This window comes from Suncus etruscus, chromosome 4 (assembly GCF_024139225.1).
Source record: "Suncus etruscus isolate mSunEtr1 chromosome 4, mSunEtr1.pri.cur, whole genome shotgun sequence".
Lineage (NCBI taxonomy): Eukaryota > Metazoa > Chordata > Mammalia > Eulipotyphla > Soricidae > Suncus > Suncus etruscus.
In genome coordinates, this window is record NC_064851.1 from 57,625,440 (window position 1) to 57,644,137 (window position 18,698).

Sequence of the window (18,698 nt, forward strand, 5' to 3'; positions counted from 1 at the left end):
GTCTACACACTCCGGCCAGCTAAGCATTCAAATTGCTGTCTTACTCACTGCAGATAAGAACAATGACTAATTGGCAGGCAGATTTATAGACAAGTTCCTGCTTGACTTTTTTCATTATACAACTATCTTCTAGTTATCTTGCTCTGTCTACTTTAAAAGTTATTACACTCCCAGCAGGCAAAGGACATTTAGCAAGTGACAAACACAAAAGGGTTAAGGAAAAGTGTATCAAAATACTGGCTGGGAGGTGTGAGGCACTTGCCTTGCATATGAAAGACCCAGGTTTGATCTCAGGCATCTTTATATGGTCCCCTGAGTCTGCCAGGAATGATTCCTAAGCACATAGCTAGGAGTAACCCCTAAACATCACCAGGTGTGGCCCCAAAACAAAAACAAAAAAGAAAACAAACAAAACAACAACAACAACAAAAACAGCTCGCTTACCAGCAAGAACAAACTTAAGTCTGGTCTGAGTGTTGCAAGTAAGGAATTTTTAGAACATTATGCAAACTCATGTCCTCCTCTGCAATGCTGCAGTTTCACTTCTGTTTTAGCAGAGTGCAAAGCAAATGCCCTACACATTGTGCTATCATTCCAGCCCCAGAATATTCTTCTTTTAATCAGAGCTCTGTCATGATTATCTGATTCATGAATTTAAAACAAATCAGAACGAAGTACCACTTTAAACTTGACCCTGATTTAAAATGTTAAATATGTTGCTACTTTATTTAATAAATATGAGCTCAATCATATTTTTAAGTTTTTTAAAAATACACCTTTATGGGGCCAGAGAGATAGCATGGAGATAAGGCATTTGCTTGCATGCAGAAGGTCGGTGGTTCAAATCCCGGCATCCCATATGGTCTCCTGAGTCTGCCAGGAGTGGTTTCTGAGAGTGGAGCCAGGAGTAACCCCTGAGCACTGCTGGGTGTGACCCATAAACCAAAAATAAATAAATAAATAAAAAACACACCTTTAGGGCCCGGAGAGATAGCACAGCAGCGTTTGCCTTGCAAGCAGCTGATCCAGGACCAAAGGTGGTTGGTTCGAATCCCGGTGTCCCATATGGTCCCCCGTGCCTGCCAGGAGCTATTTCTGAGCAGACAGCCAGGAGTCACCCCTGAGCAATGCCGGGTGTGACACAAAAACTAAAAAAAAAAAAAAAACTAAAAAAAACCCACACCTTTAAAGTCCATAAAACGCATGAAATTAATTTTAAGTATATGATAATAACAGTATATTTACAAAATTGTGTGAGCTTTACCATAATAGGAATTCTCTTTTGAGGACTGGAGATATAGCACAGTGGTAGGGCATTTACCTTACATGCAGCCGATTCAGGTGAGACAGTGGTTCAAATCCTGGCATCCCATATAGTCCCCTGTGCCTGCCAGGAGAGATTTCTGAGTGCAGAGCCAGGAGTCACCCTTGAGCGCCACCGGGTGTGGCAAACTGAAAAAGGGGGACAGAGTGGTAGTGCAAGTGGTAGGTCATTTGCCTTGCACGCACTAACCTAGGACGGACCGTGGTTTGATCCCCTGACGTCCCATATAGTCCCCCAAGCCAGGAGTGATTTCTGAGTGCACAGCCAAGAGTAACCCCTGAGCATCACCGGGTGTGCCTCCCCACCAAAAAAGAATTAACTTTTGGAGCCAGAGGTATGGCACAGCTGAGAGGGCGTTTGGGCGTTTGCCTTGCATACTGATGATTCAGGTTCAATCCCTGAAATCCTATATGGTTTCCTATGCCTGCCAGGAGTAATTTCTGAGTGCAGAGCCAGTAGTAACCCCTGAGCGTAGCCAGGTGTGGCCCAAAAACAAAATAAAACAAAAATAACTTTTTATCTAATTTTTTATTTGAACTTTTCAGTGGCTGATCATTTTCAAGAAGTGATCCCAAAATTTTGGAATATATGTTACGAACTAAATATCAAGGAATTTAACTTACATAGTCAAAGATCTCTCAAACTGCTCTCTCAGATACCTATGTTTGGAAAAATATTAACTCCAGATTGAGGAAATTAGGAGGCATAGGATGACTAGACATGACAAAGAGCGGACAATGGTTAAGGGTCTTTGGTCCTTTGCTGGTGGTGAAGTGCAGTAACTTTATATATCAAATGTATAAAGGCTTTCTCTTTCCATCTGGAATTCACTTCTGGGAAGGTATGTGTGAGGACAGAGAGAGCATTCAGCTTTTCTAGGCATGTTTAACTGATAATTTCGAAGAGATCTGTCCCACACAAATTAAGGCAAACAGACCTGGGATTTTTCCATGGTAACTAAGTCAGACTACTTCCTGCAACTGTGAGTGCAAAGGTACACATTCTTCTGTTCTAGAATGCAAGCTTGCAAGCACAAAAATTACCCTCTGCTCCTGTTTCTTCTGAAAGGTTCTGTCCTAGGCCATAGCCCTTTCACAGTTGGGCCTCAAAGGGTGGTTTAGGGGTTAAGTTTCAGACCTGGTGGAAGGGAGAAGCTGTGCTCAGACTTGATGTATATGTGCATGGGACCTGGTCATCTAGCTTGGAAGCCCTGCCTCCTGTCAGATGGTCCTTTGATTCCTCAAACATTGGTGTCCCTTAGTAAAAATATGAGGACAGGAAGAGCTGTCAGTTTCTCTGTCCCGTTTCTTAAATGTGTATTTAAGACATGGAGCTGGAGAGGCCAGAGCAATTGCATGTAGAACACTTGCCTTGCATGCTGCCAAACTGGGTCCAATATCCTGCCCAAACACCAGCAGGAGTAATCTCTAAGAATAAAGCCAGGAGTTAGCCCTGAGCATAGTAGGTGTGGCCCAAAAACTAAAAAGCAAAAACAAAGACATAAAGTTGAAAAGAATAATGATGGAGTTCTCTGAGCTGGACTCAAAGAGTAAAGAAGTAGAGCCTGAGGGTAATTATTTGATTTTTCTTGGCAAAGGAAATTACAGGGAGTGCTAAACCCATATACTCAGACTGTGTAAGTTAGAGAAATAGCTTCTTAGTACAAATGAGATTTTTCTCCCTGGTAAACCAAATAATTAAAACTCCAGGCATTTTTCATAAATGCTACATTTCTGGAGAGTTAATTCCAATTTTGTCTAGGGTGACCAAAATTTCTTTTCAAAATCTTTTTATGTATTCTCTGAATCTAGGTATTATCCCTAAGAAGAATAGGCATTTTCTAAAAGAGAGGGGGGGAAATGCCTTCAGCTGTGCCAGTAGAAGAAAACAGAGCAAGGGAGAGAAACTTAAAACTAATGATGATAGGGGCCGGAGAGATAGCATGGAGGTAAGGTGTTTGCCTTTCATGCAGAAGGTCATTGGTTCGAATCCCGGCATCCCAGATGGTCCCCAGAGCCTGCCAGGAGCGATTTCTGAGCCTGGAGCCAGGAGTAACCCCTGAGAGCTGCCGGGTACAACCCAAAAACCAAACCCCCCCCCCCAAAAAAAGATGATAAAACTGGTACCTTGTACAGTGTCATTAACTACTGAGCAGTAGTTAACTCATTTACTTTCAATTCTGAAAAGTGAATAACTTATGTATTTGTTGTTATTGTTGTTTAGTCCTTAGGACCACCTGGCAGTACTCACGAGATCATATGGGTTGCTAGAGATTGAACTTGGGTTGACTGTATGCTAGATAAGTGCCTTAAACCCTAATTGATCTCTCTAGCTTCCAAAAATCATTAATGTAGACCTCAATCAAAAGTAACAAGGTATTTCAACAAACAATATGTTTTACTCAGAAACAAAACAATACAAGAGGGAATAAATTATTGTCATGCTATGAAAATATACTTATGGCAAGATCCATGTGTACCCCTAAAAAATCCACTTGTGCTTCTCCTAAATCCAAGGCTAATGGTCCTCTATAGAGCATTTGAATGACTGCTGGAGGGGAAATCCTCTTGGGGTGTCCCGGGTTCTAAACTTGGCACATCTACAAATGCATGGGCATGCTAGCTTTTCTTTTTTTTTTGGTTTTTGGTTTTTGGGCCACACCCGTTTGACACTCAGGGGTTACTCCTGGCTATGTGCTCAGCAATCGCCCCTGGCTTGGGGGGACCATATGGGACGCCAGTGGATCGAACCGTGGTCCGTTCCTTGGCTAGCGCTTGTAAGGCAGACACCTTACCTCTAGCGCCACCTTCCCGGCCCCGCATGCTAGCTTTTCATCTGCTCTGGAGAAAGTTCTGTGTGTGTGTGTGTGTGTGTGTGTGTGTGTGTGTGTGTTGGTTTTTGGACCACACCCAGTGCTCAGGGGTTATTCCTGGCTCTGTGCTCAGAAATCATTCCTGGCCTGCTAAGGGGACCATATGGGATACTGGGGATCAAACCTGAGTCAACCATGTGCAAGGCCAGCACCCTATCCACTGTGCTATCACTCTGGCCCCTATATTCTAGAGAAAGTTCTGAATATCAATGTTCACATTTCTCATTACTCCATTTAACATGAGAAAAAACAAAAAAGAGAGGACTGAATAACTCTTCTAAGATCACAGCACCAGTTACCTGGACTTTTCCTCCATGATCTATCATCTGGGAGTTTGTTATTACTGTGCTCTACTATCTTCCAAGTGAGCAAAAATATCTTTGGAAGATACTCTATAATTTTATTTATTTGTTTTGTTTGGGGGCCACATCCCATGGTGCTCAGAGCTTACTGCTGGCTCTTTGCTCAGGGATCACTCCAATGGGGCTCCAGACCATATGAGTGCCAAGAATTGAACCAGTCGGTCAGTGTGCCAGGCAAACACCTTACCCTCTGTACTATTGTTCCAATAGTATATACTATTGGAACACAGTACATATCCAATACTGTATAATTTTGAAGAATAGGTTAGTGAGGAGATGGAGTAATAGTACAATGGGGAGAGTATTTGCCTTGCTTATGGCCAACCCAGGCTTGATCCCCAGGATCCAGCATACCATATGGCCCTCCAAGTCCACCAGGAGTGATTCCTGAGCACAGAGCCAGGAGTAACCCCTGAGCATTTTCAGGTATGGCCCCAAAAAAATAGATTTGGGGACTGGATAAATAGTACAGGGATTAAAGCACTTGCTTTATTTTCCCTCATCAGGTGTTTGAACAATCCCTGGCACCCAGCATTACCAAGGATGACTCCTGAGCACAGAGCCAGGAATAGCCCCTGAGCACTGCTGCATATGACTCAATACCAAAATAAATGTCAGGGACTGAAGTATAAGAACTATATTGTATGTAGTTCACAGAAGGCTAAAATAAAATGGCTCCAATTTATGGTAGAGCTATGATTTAGAGTTTATGACTGGGGCCAGAGAGCTACCAGGAAAGGTAAGGCCTTGCTTGGCATAGATCCCCAGCAACTAAAATTCAGAAATAAATGTCATGGATCAACCTGATTAATGAAATCCATGGTAAGATTAACGGTAGACAAACATGTTGAATTCAACAAGAAGGTCATTAATTGAGGCCAGCAGGATAGATCATCTAGGTAGAGTATTTGCCTTGCAGGGCTTTATCTGGTTTTGATCCTCTTCATCTCATATGATCCCTGAATACTGGCAGAAATTTTCAGAGTTGATGGATATGGCCTAATCCCCATCCCTGGGCCATAGCAATAGCACAGCAGAGATGACATTTGCCTGGTGTGAGGCTGACCCAGATTCGATCCCCAGCATCACAGATGGTCTCTGAAGCACCACAGGAGTGATTTCTGATTGCAGAGCTGGGAGTAACTCCTAAGTACCTCCACCAGGTGTGGCCAAAAATAACAAACAAAAACAAAAGCAAATCCCCCTCTCTTCCAAAAAAAAAAAAAGGCACAACCAATTACAAGCATCTCACTAGACTTTCCAAATCAGGTCCAAAATGAAAGCTCTAGCTTTTTTATTTGTTTGTTTTTGTTTTTTGTTTTGGTTTTGGGTCACACCCGGCAGTGCTCAGGGGTTACTCCTGGCTCTATGCTCAGAAATAGCTCCTGGCAGGCTTGGGGGACCATGTGGGATGCCGGGATTCGAACCACCAACCTTCTGTATAAAAGGCAAATGCCTTACCTCCATGCTATCTCTCTGTCCCCTAAGCTCTAGCTTTTTTTGTTCTTGTTTTTGTTTTTGTTTGTTTGGGGGCCACAACTAGCAACGTTCAGGGGTTACTCCTAGCTTCCTAGCTCTGCACTCAGAAATCACCCCTGGTAGGCTCAGGGAACCATATGGGATGCCAGGAATCAAACTAATGGTTCAGCTTGTTCTGGTTCTGCCCTGTGCAAGGCAAACACCCTACCACTGAGCTATCTCTCCAGCCCCCAGGTCTAGCATTTTTGTTTCCACCTTTTCTCACAATAATTTACCCACCTGCATATGTGCTGGACTATGCACTTTACTGCTTCCAGTTTGGTGCCCTCCAAATGATGTTTACTCAGACTTCTTTAGAAGGGTTTCCTCCTCCCTTTGTTGTTGCACACTTGATTGATGCTACTCTTTAGATTGTAACTTGAAAGCACTTAGTTATGGTACTGTGGGATTATATTTTCTGTGATAGGACTCATAAGGTCACAAAGTAAACACTCCGCTGTTACCCCCCACTTAAAGAAAGCACGAACCAGATGTGACTTTTTCCTTTCCTGGGGCAGTGCCTTCCTCCCAAAGAATTATTTGCCAAAAGGCCCGCTCAGAAGTCAATCATTTGACCCTTTGTGTGGATTATTGGCGGTAATTCCAACATGGCTGTAACATTACATTTTCTCTTTATTTGGACACTATAGAAATCCAGCCTCAGCTTTCCTACAGACAAAGAAATGTCAGTACCAAAAACCCACCAAAAGTTCCCTGCTGGCTAGTTTGTATAACCTGGTGCCAGCAGCTTGTTTTTCTGAGTCTAGCTCTATGATGGTAAATGATTATTTCTGTCCCCCCCTAAAATCTATTTTCCAGCAACTACATAAACATCATAAATATCTCTGTCTCTCTCCTCCTGGTTTCTTGAAAAATCTGCTTTTTGCTAAACCAAAAACATCTCTAGCTCTGGTTTCACAGCCCTCTAGCAGGGGTCTTTCTCACCTATAGGATAGTCATTTGATATGTAGATTCTAGGCCTGTTTCCCCATTGTACTGCTCTCCTGCTCTTTGTTCTCCCTGAGGACACCTTGCATACCAGAGTTTGTGCTTATAAATGTCATCAGCTAAAAAGTAAATTTGTCTCTCGTCCCTTGGACGAGGGTCCCCATATAATGCATTTTGTGTGGTCTCATTTATTTCATTTTCATATTTCATATTCGTCCACCTTGTGTACCCGCTTATTCCAGTGGAAATTTATCTGACCCACTAAGGTTTTTGCTTAGGGATACTAACACATCTACAGCACTCCGCAGTAAGCTATATCTTTAGACCTTTTCAAAGACAGTTGGAAAAAAGATTATTTGAATTGCAAGGAAGAGTTTGGGAACACCAGAAACTACAATTGTTTTTTTTTTGGTTTTTTTTTTTTTTTTTGGTTTTTGGGCCACACCCGATAACGCTCAGGGGTTACTCCTGGCTATGCGCTCAGAAGTTGCTCCTGGCTTGGGGGACCAGGGAAGGCAGGCACCTTACCTTTAGCGCCACCACCCGGCCCCTACAATTGTTTTTTAAAAAAAGAAAGCAGTCCATGATAGTAAGCTTGCCACAAAGAACAAAAGAACAAGAGTACAGTTAGAGACTATAACTCAATCATGAACAACTTTATCTGTGAAAAATAAAACTGTAGTATGAATAAGCTTGTAACCATGATATTTAAATTAAAAAAACTAAACCTAAATAAAAACAATAATAATAATGGCCAGAGAGACTACAGAGGCTAAGGTGCTTGTTTTGCATGTGGCCAATCCTGCTTTGATCCCCAGCACCTCAAACACCATCTTAAGTGATCCCTGAGCACCACCAGGGGTACACCTTCCCACACACTGAACAATAAAGGAAAAAGAGAGAAAAAGTGCTGGATTTCTATGTTCATCACAGCAATACTTACAATAGCCAGAATCTGGAAACAACCCAGGTGTATGACAACAGATGAGTGGCTAAAGAAATGGTGGTACATCTACACAATGAAACACTTTGCAGCTTTTAGGAAAAATAAAGTCTTGAAATTTGCCTATACATGGATGAACATGAAGAATATTATGCTAAGTGAAATGAGTCAGAGGGAGAAGGATAAACATAAAATGATCTCATTCATCTGTGGGATATAAGAAAAATAAAAGACAGTTTAGTGTGATATCTAGAGACAACAGAGGTAAAGATTAAGAGGAACAGTCCATAGTAGGAAGCTTGCTACAAAGCGTGGAGTTAGGGTAGTGAAGAGTCTACTATGATAAGGGACATGCATGTTACTCCTTCATTAATAGTAGTGCAAACGATAGTGTCAAAAAAGAAAAGAGAAAAGAAAGAGAAGTAAAATGTCTGCTCCAAAGACAAGTGGTGAAGGGTGGGAGGGAAGAGGGAAGAGAGTGATAGGGAATCTGGGGACATTACTGATGGGAAATGCATACTGATGAAGGTTATTATACTGTATGGCTATAACTCAATTATGAACAACTTTATCTGTGGGGGGAAACTGTAGTATAACAACCTTGTAACCACAGTGTTTAATTTAAAAAATAATAAAACTAATAGAGAGAGAGAGAGAGAAAGTGTTAGAGCACATGCTTTGCATATAGGATACCTAGGTTCAATCCCCAACATCACAAGATCTCTGAAAGTACCCAAGGGAAAAAAAAAAAGTACCCAAGAACTGAGTCAGGAATAAACCTTAAGCAGAAATAAACCCTGTCAATATAACTCCCAAACAAACAAAATAATAATGATCAATAATGGGGTAGAATAGGTAGTACAGTGGATAAGGTAGTTGCCTGGTACATTGCTGACTGAGGTTTTATTTCCACCCTCCCATATGGTCCCTCAAGTAGCATCAGAAATAATTCCTGAATGCAGAGCAGAAGTAACCCGTGAAGGCCACCAGGTGTAGCCCCAAAACAAAACAAAGCCAAAAAATGGATCAAATGATAGGTTTAGAAAATAATTTGGTGACAAAGAGATGGATCAAAGCACTGCATGATCACCTGGGCACCACTATGTGTTTAAAATAATAATAAAGTTACAAGTATTCATGGAGAACTTTATCCATCTGTACAGCAAACAACCAGCAGACATGAGGCATGATGTGTGCACACTGACCCAGACACAGACACAGGCCTCAAAGCCACTTTCTTTTTTTTCACCATGACTCATTCCTTGTCCTGTCCTAACAAGAAATTTTGCTGCTTTAGTACTTAGAAATATTTCTCTTCTTTCCTTCTCAACTTCTTTTTCACTTTTGGCTTTTTCCATGGCTCTCCAGTAACCAGATCCATTTCCCAGTCTCTCACATTTCAGGAGATTGGATCACAGAGGTGAGTTTAGAACTCTGGTACTGAAGAAAGACTTTAAGCTTTATACATATTAGCTTAGATAAATGAATAATTACAGCAGGTGTGCCCCCTCTGAGAAAGCAATTTCACCTAATATCCTGGGGTGGGGAAGGACTCAGACTGCAGGGTGTAAGAGGAAGCATCCACACATCATATATGTTTATAGAAGGCAGGAGAGCACAACTTAAGAGAGCAGCAACTGCTTCTTATTTAGCAGATAACTTCAATTTATTTTCTCCTTTCTTATTTGATGTAAGGGGGAATAAGTCAGGGTGGTGCTCTCAATGTCAGGGTAAATGGTTTTATATTTGGGCCTGGTAAGGCAGCACTATAATCGGTCTACCAGGGATATAGGTTCTTAGGGGCCATTCAGTGCCAGGGATTAAATTAGGGGCCTGATGCACACCACGCATGCACTCCAGTTCTTTGGTCATTTCTTTTGCCTCCAATTTCTTATTTAAAGCAAGCACCGAACATGGTGTACTCTCTGTCCAACCCACCTCTAGTGTATGAGTTTCACGTAATATGGCTATTTACAATGCCCAGCTTTGTGGGATGCTGTGGATCTGGCAAGAGAAGAGGGTTCTTCGATCCTTCTTTTCTTTTTCTTTTTCTTTTCTTTTTTAATAATTTTTATTGTGACCGAAGTGAATAACAAATCGTTCACAGTAATGTATAACGTACATAGTGACAATGAATCAGGGCCATTCCCACCACCAGTGTTGTGCTCCCTCTACCCTTGTTCCCAGCATGTTTCCCATATCTCCCTCCTTGTCTGGTGGTGTGCTAGTGTTAACTATTCCTGTCTGTTGTATGGTTTCAATTCTGTTGTCCTTGACTTTGGGTTTGGTGTTTAAGTCTGATCATTTTTATTTCCACTCAATGTTCATATGACTGTTTGGTCCTGGTACCATTTATTTTTATTTTTCCCCTCAATTCATGAGGCAGAACAAGATGATTCAAGTTGTGTGGTTCTGTTGAAAGAAGACAAAAAAAAAAAAAAAAAGACGAAAGACAAACAGGAAAACATAACAAAAAAAAACAACAAACAACAACACTAAAAAAAAGCACCCACCAACAAAAAACACCAAATAATAACCACAAGAGTGAAAAAGAAAGGAAAGAAAAAAAGAGAAAAAAGAAAATTAATAAGTAAATAAATAAATAAAAAGAAAGAAAAAAGGAAAAAATGAAGAAAGGAATGCTGATGTGGCAAGGTTTTGCGCTTTTTTTTTTTTTGGCATAGGCACAGTATATTTGGGGGGAAATAAGAGAAAAGAAATTCCCTTGGCCTAAGAAATTCAGGGTTTCTCTACTCTTGAAGCATACTGACATGGGAACAACTACTGGCTCCATACATGCTCATTATCACACCCCAAGGTCTTTTTGTGGTGCCAGGAAACTTTCCGCTTAGTTGTGGACAATCCTTATTTTTATTGTTACTCCAAACTCTAATCTGACAGGTGAGCCCAAGACAGAACCAGGCTCTCTGTCTTTCTTCTTCAACTTGGCAAAAGCCAGCACTTCCATGCTTTGAAGGAGACCCTCCACTCAACTGTCTTCCTTTCAGCTCTCCTTTCTCTTTTTTGTCTTCTGTAGTATGGAGGCAGAGTTCTCTCCTGCTTTTTCCTTCTAGGCAATATAGTTGAATGAAATGATGGGAAACATGGACTTGAACATTAAGGGCCAGTCTTCCCTGATCTCTTTGCTTTGCCAATTCTTTTCTTCAGCCTCCTGTCTCCCACGTGATTAATGCATGAGGAGAGTGAAAGGTCTCAAGAAATCATTCTTGCTAGGGGACACACAAGTCCATTGACAAGTATGAATGCTGGAGCCAGAGAGGAAATACAGGGGTTAAGGTACCTGCCTTGTATGTAAATGATTCCACTTTGATCCTATGAGCACTGAACCAGGAATAGCTCCTCAAATATCTGGGTGTGATCTCGATCTTCTCCACTCCACAATAGTGAATGTAAACAGTTTTATTTTTGTTAGCTTTCATTTTGGAGTCATGCCTGGAGGTGGTCAGGGGCTACTCCAGCTCTGTTCTCTTTGCTCAAGGATTGCTCCTGGTGGCACTCAGGGGACCATGCAATTGAGGTGTCCACATGCAAAGCATGAGATCATGTCTTTGAGATTCTCTTGAGCCTCTCCCTATTCCACTGTTGAATTTAATCACATCATATCTCAGATATGCAAAAAAATGTTGGAACTTAAAATAACCAATGAAAGTATCTCACTTTTCTAATTTAAGAAGGACTCATTTCTAGAAATAACTCTATTTGAGCTATTTATCTCCCTGTTTCTTTGCCCTTGAGAGGGAGTGTCCAGGGTCTGAAGTGATAGCACAGCAGGGCCGGTAGGATGTTTGTCTTATACAAGATCAATCCCCAGCATCCCATACTGTTCTCTGAGGACCACCAGGAGCAATTGCTGAGCTCAGAGCCAAGAGTAACCCCTGAGCACCACCACATGTGACTTCAAAACCAAAATTAATTAATTAAAGGAAGTATCTACAAGGTAGTACTTAGGTGACCTCATGGTGGCTCAGCACTTTATTCCACCTGGAGCACAGCACAGCCTGTACTGCAAGGAGGCTAGTCTGGTCTTGTTCCTGAGCCAACAATCCTAAAACATGCCCTCCAGGCTATCTTCCTTCCTTGCTCTTTGGTCCTAAGGAACTTTTCTTGCATCATATCTGCTCCCTATTAAAAAATAAAACCCAATCCCCCAGAGCCCCTCTAGCAGAATGACTACTGGGGAACATGATGTATGTAGGGCAGGAGTGGAAAAGATTGCTCAAAGGAATGAGCACATGATTTGCCTGTTGGACACTAGGGTTCAAACCCTAGCACTGGTTGGTACCTGAGCACTACCTAGAACAACTCCTGGGCACTGAATCAGGAGTAGCTCCAGAATACTATCAGTATGACTTCCAGGCAAAGCAAAACAAATACGCACATACCCACACATACACAGTATTTATTATATTTCTTTGTTTTCCTTTATGTTTTGTCTGAATAGTCCCTCATGGAGAAAGGAACCTAGTATGTGTGGTTATCTCAGGTATGTCATAAGCCAAACTCTTACAGATAATGTCCTATTTTTCTTACAGAAACCCCACTATCTGAAAGCATTCTTGGCACAGAATAGGTGCTCAATTAATAGTTGTTGAATGAGTGAATAGCTAACTACACCCTCTGAATGAGGTTAATTAATTCAAGTGTTGAGGCCAATCTCATTCCCCTTATTTCTAGGCCCTTGCAGAGCAGTCTCTAAAAACGCATGGGATTTCTACAGCTATCCATAAATTGTAGGTAACTGCTGAAGCAATGGGTCTAGGTGAGTTTCCTCAGTAAGAGCAAGAATGAGAACAAATGGAGCCCAGAATACTTACAGAGCAGTGTCTCTGCAGCTTTTAAGTCTCAGAACTCCTTTGCACTTGAAAAAAATATTGAGGAATGGAGCATAGCTCAGTGAGGCAGAGCACATGCTTTATAATGAGGAAACTTAGTTCCCTCAGGTACCACCCAGGAGCAACTCCTGAGCACAAAACCAGAAATAGTCCCTGAGCACTTCTAGGTGTGAACCCCCCACACACACCAAAAGTAGTATAATTTCAAAAATTAAAAAAAATTAGGAACATATAACTTATAACAAATGGACTATAGCAGCAGATCTTGAGGCTAGAGAGATAGTACAGCAGGTAATATACTTGCCTGGAATGTGGCCAACCCAGGTTTGATCCCTAGAACCCTAAATGGTCTTTTTACTCCCTCCAAGGAATGATCTTGAACAGAGAATCAGGTGTAAGTGCTGAGAATAGCTGGATCTGGCCTTAAAAAATAAAGGCAGTAGAACCTGAGAACTGAGCTACAGAGCTGGCTTACCATTGCAGGGACAACAGGAAAAAAAAGAACAAGAGGAAGAGGTGTTTGGATATAGCATGCTTGAAACCCTAACACTTAGAGCATTGTAAGTCATAGTGTTAGCTTTGGACTCAAGATCCAACCCACAAAGACTGCTAGGAGACAACCTCAGTAATGGAAAAGCAGATGAGTTTATTACCAGTATGCTGGGGCCGCATCTCTCACGAGTGGCCTATCATGGCTGTAGTTATGTCTATAGCAAAGGTAGGTTACTGAAGTGGAATAAACAGTTAATTCTAACCAAACTTAATTCTAAATTTATATTCTAACATTCCCTCCTTCTTGTACATGTGGTCAATCCTGACCTCATATAGTTATTTCACTTAGAGGCTGGTTGAACTATATTAATTCTGTCTTTCACAAAACTTACTAGCTTGTTCAATATGCAGGAGCCAAAGGTTAAAGTCATAATAAGTATGAGCAGAGCCCCCACCATGAATGAGGAAAGAATGGGGAAGCATTGAACCAAGACTCAAACCATAACTTCGCTATTCACCAGCCATTCCCTAAATTTTGCTAATGACTCCTTAACTACTTGAGAATGATCTGTATAGAAACAACATTCTTTGCCTAAATCAGCACAGAGTACTTCTTGCTGCAGAAAAACAAGGTCCCCACCCCCCATTCTGCAGGGCCACTTCCGGAGTCCAGAGTACTCTATGTGTATGCACAATCAACAGTCTTTGGCAATTTCTGGGGAAGTCTGATCCTAGGCTTTTTTCTACTCAGTGCTTGATGGTGGGGCTAACACTGGCACATTAAGGCAGTGTTGGATTGCTGGCTAGATTCTCCTTATTTGTCTTAATTGATGCTTCCTACTAGGGAGTAAGTTTTGACACAATCTTTTTTTTTTTTTTTTTTTTTTTTGGTTTTTGGGCCACACCCGTTTGACACTCAGGGGTTACTCCTGGCTATGCGCTCAGAAATCACTCCTGGCTTGGGGGGACCATACGGGACGCCGGGGGGTTGAACCGCGGTCAGTCCTATGGTAGCGCTTGCAAGGCAGACACCTTACGCCTAGCGCCACCTTCCCGGCCCCAAACACAAGTCAAAGATTTTTTTTTTTTGGCTTTTGAGGCCACACCCGTTTGATGCTCAGGGGTTACTCCTGACTAAGCTCTCAGAAATTGTCCCTGGCTTGGGGGGACTATATGGGACGCCGGGGATTGAACCACGGTCCTTCCTTAGCTAGCGCTTGCAAGGCAGACACCTTACCTCTAGTGCCACCTCACCAGCCCCTTGACACATTCTTTTAAAGGTGCTATTGACCCTACCTGGGGCAAGACAGCTCTGGTTTTCTGAAAAGTAAACAGCACTCCCAAGGCTGTACCTGAGATCTCCAGCCTTAACATTAGAGTCTGGCTTCCTCTGTAATTTGATCTTGGGGCTTGTGTGTTGCCAGGTTGCTTTCCTGACACATTCTCATACCCTACAGAGAAAGCTAACCTCTCCCCCACATTTCTGGGGGTTTCCTTCTGGACAAGCATAAAATGAGAATTCTCAGGGCAACTTCCCTATCCCAGGCCCTGCACCCCTGGGGTGGTACCCAATTCTTAATACTTACATCTCAGTAGTGGTGTAACATACTGTATTTTCCGGCATATAAGACGACTTTTGAAACAAAAAAAAGTCAACCAAAAATTGGGGGTCATCTTATACGCCGAGTATATCCTGAAAAATGTTTCAATATGCTGCTAAACAAAAATTGTCTGAATATGGGCCCGGAGAGATAGCACAGTGGTGTTTGCCTTGCAAGCAGCCAATCCAGAACCAAAAGTGATTGGTTCAAATCCCGGTGTCCCATATGGTCCCCCGTGCCTGCCAGGAGCTATTTCTGAATAGACAGCCAGGAGTAACCCCTGAGCAATGCCGGTGTGGCCCCAAAACAAACAAACAAAATTGTCTGAATATTGCCACAAAACGAATTTTCCAACTCGATCCTGCACCAACTCAGCCAATCCAAGCAGGCTTTTTATGCATGCAAGTTAGACAATGCTCTGGACCCGAATCTACACTGTAAAAAGCCTCCTCAGATTGGCCAGAGTCAGAGAGGAAGTCTATTACAGTATAACCTTTAAACCTTTGCTTTGTGATTGGCTCACTGTGGTACATACAGTTGCAGCACAGGAACGTTCTGATACAGCGAATATAGGCCTAAACCTATGTTTTAACTGTAAAATTAGGGGTCGTCTTATATGCCGGCAAATACAGTAATCAGAAAACCCAAACAAATTACATAGGGGAGGAATCCCTGGGTTGATTGTTTGACTCACAAATCCTCCATCCCCAGTCTGGGTAAGAGTTCCAAGTATAGTCCATAAGCAAATGGTATATTCATTCTTACCAGTCATTGCACAATGGGGGCCATCAGAAGCATCAGAATGATCTACATTCAATCCTGGTCCTGGGAGCTCAGTCAGATGAATCTGCAGGAGGTCCTTTTGACTCTCCACTGTGAGAACATAGGAGGTTCCTGGGTCTTCATTAATCCTGAAACTTAAATACCTGTTGAGGTGGAGAAGGTCCTAGAATCCAGTAGCTCAGGGATGTGAAGGCGATTGCCTTTCCTGCTCTGGGTCTGAAAAAATATCTCCCACACCTGGTGCTAATTCTTTTACCCTTAACATTACCAGGAAAGCCACAATATTTGCTCTTTCTTTCTTTTTACCACCCAAACCATTTTAGTGTCTGTTCCAATTCTTTCCGTATAGATTCACCTTCTCAGAAACAATTGCCACTTACATCGTTATTACTGTTTTTTTTTTTTTTAACTCTTATCCTTTCTAAAAAAAAAAAAGAAAGAAAGAAAAGGATACTAAACTTTCTGCTGGTACTTTAATTAATTCATTATGATTCAATAATTTTCAAAAATATTCTTTCCTTTCTCTTCCATCTCTTTAGTTTTTCTTTCAATTTTCTATTTTTTTTAATCATGTTTCTTTTGGTCTTCCTAAAACAAATGTATTATTATCAGTTATGCCAACTATGTAATGCATGTTTTTTAAATAAATTAAAAATAAAGAAACTAGTGCTGCAATAAACATACGAGTGCAGAGGGAAATAAAAGCTCTTAGGCTTCTAATCTTTATACTTTTACTTTTAGAAATGAACATAGTGATTGTAAAGTTGGTGGAGCTTGATGAAAGTGAAATACTAAATATATATTTTTACTTAGTAAACATCTGCAAAGAAAACTCAAAAATCACTAAAAGGGAATGTGGATGAGGGTCTGTCTTCAGAATAATTTCTTCAGGCTGGCAAGGAACTGTGTAGGCTCTATCCATAAGAAGGGGTGAAATATTATGTTATTTTGGCTCTTAATTAGGCAGTTTACTGGTTTGATTCTGCAGTTATCAACATCTGAAAAATATCAAATCAATTAGACAAGGGGAATATTATTTAAACCAAACAAGTCCTGGAGCAGTAAATGGTCCTCTCTATCCTTGGGAGAACATAGCTCCCTCTATAATGAATTACTTCTCCTACTGTCCTATCTAGCCAGACTAGTGACCTCATGTACAGCTTTTAGTTCATTATGACCAGTCTATTACCACCAAGAAGTATACTTTCATATAGGTTACCCAAGAGGAGAGGGCTTTAAATTAATCCTACTAGAATGCATTTAATTCAGTCAGCTTCAGAAACATAGTTTCTCTCCATCTTCACATCAAACCTTGCCAGATGACTGAATAAACTTGGCTTGTTCCTTTTCATAAACCCAGCAAGACTGGTGACATTTCCATATGAGGTACCCATTATTTACAGAGGATTTATTGGTCAAGGACAGAGCAGGTTGTTTACTAATAAAGGCACTAATACTTTACCCATCACATCAGGGTTATCCAGGCTGGCTGATGTAAAGATGCAAAGGTAGGTCAACATGATGAACCAGAAGGTGACCTTGGGTCTCTCATTCTCTGTAAAAGTGTCCTGGTAGGAGGGGGTCTGTCTCATCCCTCTTCAGGATTGGGAGAGATAATGATCTCCAGAACTTATTTTGATGCTGAGAGCAGAGCCCAGGCTGTGGCCAGTTGGTGCAGATCCAGACATTCATAGACAATCTCTGATTTCCCTAGGTCAATTCACCTCAATGGTCTTCCTGAGATCAGCATAGTACTTGTAAGAGTACTGGACCTGCTTGTCAATTAACCGCAACCCCTTTCAACTCTGTTTTCCTGAAAGAGGGCTCTGGGGTCCCCTAACTGACTTTTAAGATCTCCAGTCTGGAGGAGTAATCCCCACTACAAAGAGAAAAACTTGGGGCCGGGCGGTGGCGCTAAAGGTAAGGTGCCTGCCTTGCCTGCGCTAGCCTTGGACGGACAGCGGTTCGATCCCCCGGTGTCCCATATGGTCCCCCAAGCCAGGAACAACTTCTGAGCACATAGCCAGGAGTAACCCCTGAGCGTTACCAGGTGTGGCCCAAAAACCAAAAAAAAAAAAAAAAAAAAAAAAAAAACAAAGAGAAAAACTTCCTGCCTATATTAATGCAAATCAACATAATGCTGTGAAGCATCAAAAATACTGAAGGTGCCAAGAAGAGAGAAAAGGCAATGTTTCTCAATTTACAGAACACAGAGAACAACCATGATGTAAATAATTTTAAATTCCATTTGGAAAATCCTGTAATTTCTACAGATCCAATTTTCCAAGAGCACTATAACATGAGTTTAGAGCATCTAAGCTCCTTTTCCATAGAATTCTCTGTACAAAAACATTGGATCACCTCTAATTTAGAGACATACTAATAACACTCCAGTTTGACCATGCAGGATTTTTTCCTTATTTCACATACTTCAAACCTTCTGCACACTTCTTTATATTAATTCTATAACTTTTTGTTTGTTTGTTTTTTTTGCCACACCCGGCAGCACTCAGGGATTACTCTTGGCTCTCTGCTTAGAAATCACTTCTGGCGGGTCCGAAGAGATAGCATGGAGGTAAAGCATTTGCCTTGCATGCAGAAGGTCATTGGTTCAAATCCCGGCATCCTATATGGTCCCCGAGCCTGCCAGGAGCGATTTCTGAGCATAGAGCCAGGAGTAACCCCTGAGCACTGCTGGGTGTAACACAAAAACAAACAAACAAACAAAAAAATCACTCCTGGCAGGCACTGGAGACCATATGGGATGCCGGGATTCGAACCACCGTTGGTCCTGGGTCCACCGCTTGCAAGGCAAATGCCATACCACTGTGCTATCTCTCCAGCCCTGTAACTTTCTTTCATTTCAATTTGTAACCAACCGGTCACACTTTCACAAAATTTCCTTTCTTTTTCCCAACATCCATAAATGTTATTATCTTTTTGCTTAAAACAGTATCTTCCTCCTCCTTCATTGCACTCCAGCTTTCCAGGTTAGCAAGCTA

The 18,698-nt window shown here is 41.7% G+C and overlaps 1 pseudogene; it reads right to left on the reverse strand.

Annotated features, from left to right (window-relative positions):
* The window catches only part of LOC126007093 (double-strand-break repair protein rad21 homolog), a 31,994-nt pseudogene extending 14,778 nt beyond the window's left edge, over nt 1-17,216 (reverse strand).
* Nucleotides 17,217-18,698: the final 1,482 nt, after the last annotated feature.